We start from the raw sequence: 7,011 nt of genomic DNA, 5'->3' as shown, positions 1-7,011 counted from the left end.
GGGTTCTTCCCTTACTGTATGTACTTCAAAAGAAAAGGATTTTTACAGGTAAGCTGTTATACAGGTTAGGAGTAAGTTCAGGTACTTTAGACTGCAAAAATAATGGAAGTCCTTATAGAAAATCCAGGGAATAATGATCGTTTCACAACTGGATTTAACAACCCCCGGATAGACTTCCTCTCACTAGGCCTAGCAGCCGGTAGGGTGTTCGACAAAGTCTCTGCCACAGACTTGTGATGTACACTTGAGCGTTACTGAGGGACTTAGATAAATTTAAAGAGCTAACCTACGGTACCAGGTTCTCTCAGCCGATCCAGCGATACCGTATGTGTTTTGATCCAGGTTGCGTCCTTCAACTAAGCCTCCAGGCTCCTTCAGAGAAGCCAGTCTTGCGCACGGCCTTCTCCTGAAGAGTCCTCCCCTGGGGTTCTTCAGTTGATGGGCCTCTCCCTTCAGATGAGATGGCACCGGACCACCCAGATCAGCAGGCCCCGAAATCCAGTCAGGCCTGTCCCTGCAGTTGCGTTGCCTTGGGCCAGCCAGCCCCAAGACTTGGGATGCATGGTTCCGTACCCCAGGCCAGGAGGGTCATGAGGGCTGGATCAGGAGGACCACCAGAACCGAACAGACAGAAAATAAAGATGGAACCCTGAACCACATGGCATAAATACTTTAAATACCACCTCCCAGAATGCACAGCAGGGGACACTCCCACTGGGCTGGTTCTGAGAAAACAATGGCATTCAATACACCCAGCTAGACTGCGTTTCTACTCTTGCCGGCGGTGACAGCGACACCTGCGGTCAAGGAGAACCCAGTGCAACCCAGCTGGACTGGTACTGAAACCAGAAATTTTGAGAAATAATCCTGAAACCCAACTGTGGTTTCATGGAAATTTATCTTTTCAAAAAACATAGCGCCTGCTCATCAGGAGCCAGAGCTACATATGGATTGAAGACCAAGTTGCGGCCTTGCAGATTTGAGCCATGGAGGCTTGGTGATGCACTGCCGATGAAGCACTAACAGCCCTAGAGGAGTGCACTTTGATTTGAGAGGGTAGAAACTACCTCTTTAAACCATAATCTTGAACGATTACTTGTCAAATCCATTTATAAATAGTAGATTTCGATGCTGCCTGTCCTCTTTTGGTCCTCTTTAAGTAGACTGACTGCTCTCACCACATGAAGAGGATGTAGTAATTTGTCTTCCATAGAACAGAGTTTATTAAGGTAGAACAATATCCAGGTTTAGATAAAAACCTGATACCACCTTTGGTAAAAAGTTAGGATGAGGACGCAATACTACCTTATCCTTGAAAACAATAATAAAATGGCTCTTTACAAGAAAGAGCAGCCAATTTTGATAACCTTCTTGCAGCAGATATGGTTACCAGAAAAAAATGTTTCCTTGTCAAAAAGGACAAAGGAAATATGTTGTATCGGCCCAAAACAAAAAGGCTGTTTTGTAATGCTGACACAACTAAATTCAAGTCCCAAGGGTTCAGGGGTGACCTAACCGGAGATTAAGCCATGTTACCCCCTGAATAAAGTTAGGAACCAAAGAATGCGAAGCAAGTGGTCATTGAAATAATACCGATAAGACTGAGACCGGTCCTTAACCAGTTGCCGACCGCCGCACGCCGATGTACGTCGGTACAATGGCACGGGCAGGCATAAGGACATACATGTACGTCCCTTGCCTCCCGCGGGTCGGGGGCCCGATCGGGCCCCCGCCCGGTGCCTGCGGCGGTCGGTATTCGTTCGGGAGCGATCCCGGACGAGGGGACGGCCATTCATTCATGGCCACCCCCTCGCGATCGCTCCCGACGAATAGAAATCCCCGGTGACATCACTTCCTCTCCTGTAATGTAAACACAGGAGAGGAAGTGATGTATTCTCTCCTCCGTGTCGGTATTTTTCGTTCCGACACGGAGGAGAGCGGATCAGTAAGTTGCACCAACACTCACACACACAGTAGAACATGCCAGGCACACTCACACCCCCCCTTTACCCCCCGATCACCCCCCCAATTACCCCTGCCCCCCAGTCACAGTGACACCAATGTCATTTTTTTTTTTTTTTTTTTTGCATTGGTGTCATTTGTGACTGTAATAACTGTTAGGGCAGTTAGAGTTAGCCCCCTTTAGTTCTAATGTACCCCCCTAACCCCCCCAATAAAGGTTTAACCCCGTGATCACCCCCCGTCGCCAGTGTCACTAAGGCTGGGTTCACATTGCAGCGGTTTATGAGAACGAATGTGATTCGCACCGCACTGCAGTGCAAATCACATCCGATCTCTGTGCGATTCGAGTTCAGCCATTCGCCGCACCCGCCGCACCCGCCGCACCCGCCGCAAATTCGCACGGGACCCTTTTTTTGGCCCGCAGCAGAATCGGATCGCATGGGTGTTCACACCATGCGATCCGAGTTTGCAGATCGCACTGCGATATGCGAACTGATCTGGGGGTGTCAGTAACATTTCACTGACACTCCCAGCAGTTCGCATAGGGCAGTGTGAACTGCCGCCGGGAGGCATGCGATGCGGGAACCCGCCGCGGATTCGCGGCGTTTCCGCATCGCTCCAGTGTGAACCCAGCCTAATAAGCGATCATTTTTCTGATCGCCGTATTAGTGTCACAGGTGACGCTAGTTAGGCAGGTAGGTATTTAGGTTCGCCGCAGCTTTTTATAGCGCCAGGGACCCCCATATACTACCGCATAAAGCCCCCTGATTGCCCCCTAGTTAACCCTTTCACCAGTGATCACCATATAACTGTTACAGGTGACGCTGGTTGGTTAGTTATTTTTTTATAGTTTCAGGGCACCCGCCATTTATTACCTAATAAAGGTTTAACCCCCTGATCACCCGGCGGGTGTCATTTGTGACTAATAACTGTTAGGGCAGTTAGGGTTAGCCCCCTTTAGTTCTAAGGTACCCCCCTAACCCCCCAATAAAGGTTTAACCCCGTGATCACCCCCCGTCGCCAGTGTCACTAAGGCTGGGTTCACATTGCAGCGGTTTATGAGAACGGATGTGATTCGCACCGCACTGCAGTGCAAATCACATCCGATCTCTGTGCGATTCGAGTTCAGCCATTCGCCGCACCCGCCGCACCCGCCGCAAATTCGCACGGGACCCTTTTTTTGGCCCGCAGCAGAATCGGATCGCATGGGTGTTCACACCATGCGATCCGAGTTTGCAGATCGCACTGCGATATGCGAACTGATCTGGGGGTGTCAGTAACATTTCACTGACACTCCCAGCAGTTCGCATAGGGCAGTGTGAACTGCCGCCGGGAGGCATGCGATGCGGGAACCCGCCGCGCATTCGTGGCGTTCCCGCATCGCTCCAGTGTGAACCCAGCCTAATAAGCGATCGTTTTTCTGATCGCTGTATTAGTGTCACAGGTGACGCTAGTTAGGCAGGTAGGTATTTAGGTTCGCTGCAGCTTTTTATAGCGCCAGGGACCCCCATATACTACCGCATAAAGCCCCCTAATTGCCCCCTAGTTAACCCTTTCACCAGTGATCACCATATAACTGTTACAGGTGACGCTGGTTGGTTAGTTATTTTTTTATAGTTTCAGGGCACCCGCCATTTATTACCTAGTCTCACTAGTGTACCCCTAAATTTAGGGGTGTCTACTTTCCAAAATGGGGTCATTTGGGGGGGGTTTGTGCCATCTTGGCATTTTATGGCCTTCAAAACTGTAACGCCCTTAGAAAGCCTGAAGGCGGTGCTTGGTTTTCGGGGCCCCGTACGCGGCTAGGCTCCCAAAAAGTCCCACATATGTGGTATCCCCATACTCAGGAGAAGCAGCAGAATTTATTTTGGGGTGTCATTTCACATATGCCCATGGCATGCGTGAGCAATATATAATTTAGTGACAACTTTGTGAAAAAAAAAAAAAAAAAGTTTGTAATTTTCCCGCAACTTGTGGCAAAATATAAAATATTCCATGGACTCAACATGCCTCTCAGCAAATAGCTTGGGGTGTCTACTTTCTAAAATGGGGTCATTTGTGGGGGTTTTGTGCCATCTTGGCATTTTATGGCCTTCAAAACTGTAATAGGTAGTGAGGAGTGAAATCAAAAAATTACGCCCTTAGAAAGCCTGAAGGCGGTGCTTGGTTTTCGGGGCCCCGTACGCGGCTAGGCTCCCAAAAAGTCCCACATATGTGGTATCCCCGTACTCAGGAGAAGCAGCAGAATTTATTTTGGGGTGTCATTTCACATATGCCCATGGCATGCATGAGCAATATATCATTTAGTGACAACTTTGTTAAAAAAAAAAAAAAAAAAAAAAAGTTTGTAATTTTCCCGCAACTTGTGGCAAAATATAAAATATTCCATGAACTCAACATGCCTCTCAGCAAATAGCTTGGGGTGTCTACTTTCTAAAATGGGGTCATTTGTGGGGGTTTTGTGCCATCTTGGCATTTTATGGCCTTCAAAACTGTAATAGGTAGTGAGAAGTGAACTCAAAAATTTACGCCCTTAGAAAGCCTGAAGGCGGTGCTTGGTTTTCGGGGCCCCGTACGCGGCTAGGCTCCCAAAAAGTCCCACATATGTGGTATCCCCATACTCAGGAGAAGCAGCAGAATTTATTTTGGGGTGTCATTTCACATACGCCCATAGCATGTGTGAGCAATATATCATTTAGTGACAACTTTGTGTAAAAAAAAAAATAAAATTTTTTTTTTGTCATTATTCAATCGCTTGAGGCAAAAAAATAAAATATTCAATGGGCTCAACATGCCTCTTATCAATTTCCTTAGGGGGTCTACTTTCCAAAATGGGGTCATTTGGGGGGGTTTTGTACTGCCCTGCCATTTTAGCACCTCAAGAAATGAGATAGGCAGTCGTAAACTAAAAGCTGCGTAAATTCCAGAAAACGTACCTTAGTTTGTAGATGTGACAACTTTTGCGCAAACCAATAAATATACAATTATTGACTTTTTTTTTACCAAAGACATGTGGCTGAATACATTTTGGCCTAAATGTATGACTAAAATTGAGTTTATTGGATTTTTCTAATAACAAAAAGTAGAAAATATAATTTTTTTTCAAAATTTGCGGTCTTTTTACGTTTATATCGCAAAAAATAAAAATCGCAGAGGCAATCAAATACCATCAAAAGAAAGCTCTATTTGTGGGAAGAAAAGGACGCAAATTTTGTTTGGGTACAACATTGCATGACCGCGCAATTACCAGTTAAAGCAGCGCAGTGCCAAAGTGTAAAAAGACCTCTGGTCATTTACCAGCAAAATGGTCCGGTCTGAAAGTGGTTAAAAAGGACTCAAGGCCAGCTTTATTTCTCACCCCATCTGCAGAAAGTTAACGATTTTAACTTTGACCTATTTCCTGGGGTGCAACCCCTGGTTTCACACCAGGAGATATATGCTTCCCAGACTCCATAATATATAATTATGAAGGCTGGCTCTCTTGCATTAACCAAGGTAGAAACCACTGAACTTGACAGCCCATGCTTCTACAGAGTGTGGGTCTCAATAGCCAAACCATTAAATTTAGCGTTTGTAAAGTATGATGGAATACCTGACCTTGCAAGAGAAGGTCTGGCCGTGGCGGTAGGGTCCATGGGTCCCTTTACGATCTCTGCATACCAAGATTTCCTGGGCCCCACTGGGGGCCACAAGAATCCCGACTTCCCTTCCTGCTTGATCCTGCGAAGAAGTCGTGGACGCAGGCAGAATAGAACAGAATGCATAAATCAGCAATAGCAAGGCATCTGTTTGGCATGCTAGTGGATCCTTTGTTCTTGCCACAAAGTTGTCGATTTCTTTGTTGAACCTGGATGCAAACAGATCTACGTCTGGGATCCCCCATCTTTGACATATTGACAGGAAGATATCAGGGTGAAGGAACCATTCTCCCGGGAACAACTGCAGGCGACTCAAGTAGTCTGCCTGACAATTTTTTATTCCTAGAATATAGACTGCCAATAGGCAAAGTACATTGTTTTCTGCCCAAGATAGGATATGATTCACAACTTCTTATGCCCCCTTGGTGATTAATATAGGCCATTACTGTGGCATTGTGTGATTGAATCCTGGCAGGACAATTCCGTAAACTGAAGGTTCAGGCCTTCAGGACCATGTGCTCTGCCTGAATTTCTAGAATGTTAATGGGCAAGGCCCTTTTTGATCTGGACCACTTGTCTTGGATAGTTGCCTCTTCCACGACTGCTCCCCAACCCAAAAAAGGTTGGCATATGTTGTTACCATTTCCCAGGTAACTGAAGGAAGGATTTTCCCCTTTGCAGATTTTTGGTTATCAACCATAAACTGAGGCTCCGGTGCACCCAGCCTACAGCACCTGGTATTTCCAGGCGGTCTCCCATCCAGGTACTAACCAGGCCTGACTCTGCTTAGCCTCCAAGATCCAATGAGATCAGCCACTTTCAGGGTGATGTGGCTGTAGGCTTTGGAGTCAGACACATTGGGAATCTAGAGCTTGAACCCTTTGTTCCAAGCTGTTTTATAGCAGTCTCAAACTCAGCATAAGGAACGGCTTCGAATGAAGACACCTTCTTTCCCAACAACCTCATACAAAGCTGAAAAGAAGAATTCATCTTGCTTTGACCACCTGAATCAGTTCCTTTATGATGCTGATCTTTGCCTGGGCAAGAATACCTCCTGAATCAGTTCCCTTATGGCGCTGATCTTTGCCTGGGGCAAGAATACCCTTTTCTGGGTGTAGCTATGATTAGACCCAAGTATTTTAGCCTTCTTCATGGTTTTAAATAAGATTTCTTCTAGGTTGAGAATCCGACCTAGATAATCCAGGTAGTTGAATGTGGTGACCATACTTTGGTCTAAGCGGGCTACCGACTAGTCTATCAAGAACAGATCATCTAGATAAACCATTATCGTTACACCTCGGGGCCAGAACCTTTATAAACACTCAAGATGCAGTAGCTAGACCGAAAAGCAGATCTACACACTGAAAACTAAGATTTTCCACCTTGAAAAGTAGATATTACTAGCGAGTGA

The 7,011-nt window shown here is 46.3% G+C and overlaps 1 pseudogene; it reads right to left on the bottom strand.

Moving 5' to 3' along the window:
• Nucleotides 1-6,322: 6,322 nt before the first annotated feature.
• On the bottom strand, nucleotides 6,323-6,441 carry LOC143990802 (5S ribosomal RNA; annotated as a pseudogene).
• Nucleotides 6,442-7,011: the final 570 nt, after the last annotated feature.

Source organism: Lithobates pipiens, unplaced genomic scaffold (genome assembly GCF_037356315.1).
Source record: "Lithobates pipiens isolate NorthernLeopardFrog02 unplaced genomic scaffold, aLitPip1_a1.2 Scaffold_18, whole genome shotgun sequence".
Classification (NCBI taxonomy): domain Eukaryota; kingdom Metazoa; phylum Chordata; class Amphibia; order Anura; family Ranidae; genus Lithobates; species Lithobates pipiens.
The sequence above is the reverse complement of the archived record's forward strand: the minus strand, read 5'-3'. Positions and strand labels throughout refer to the sequence as shown.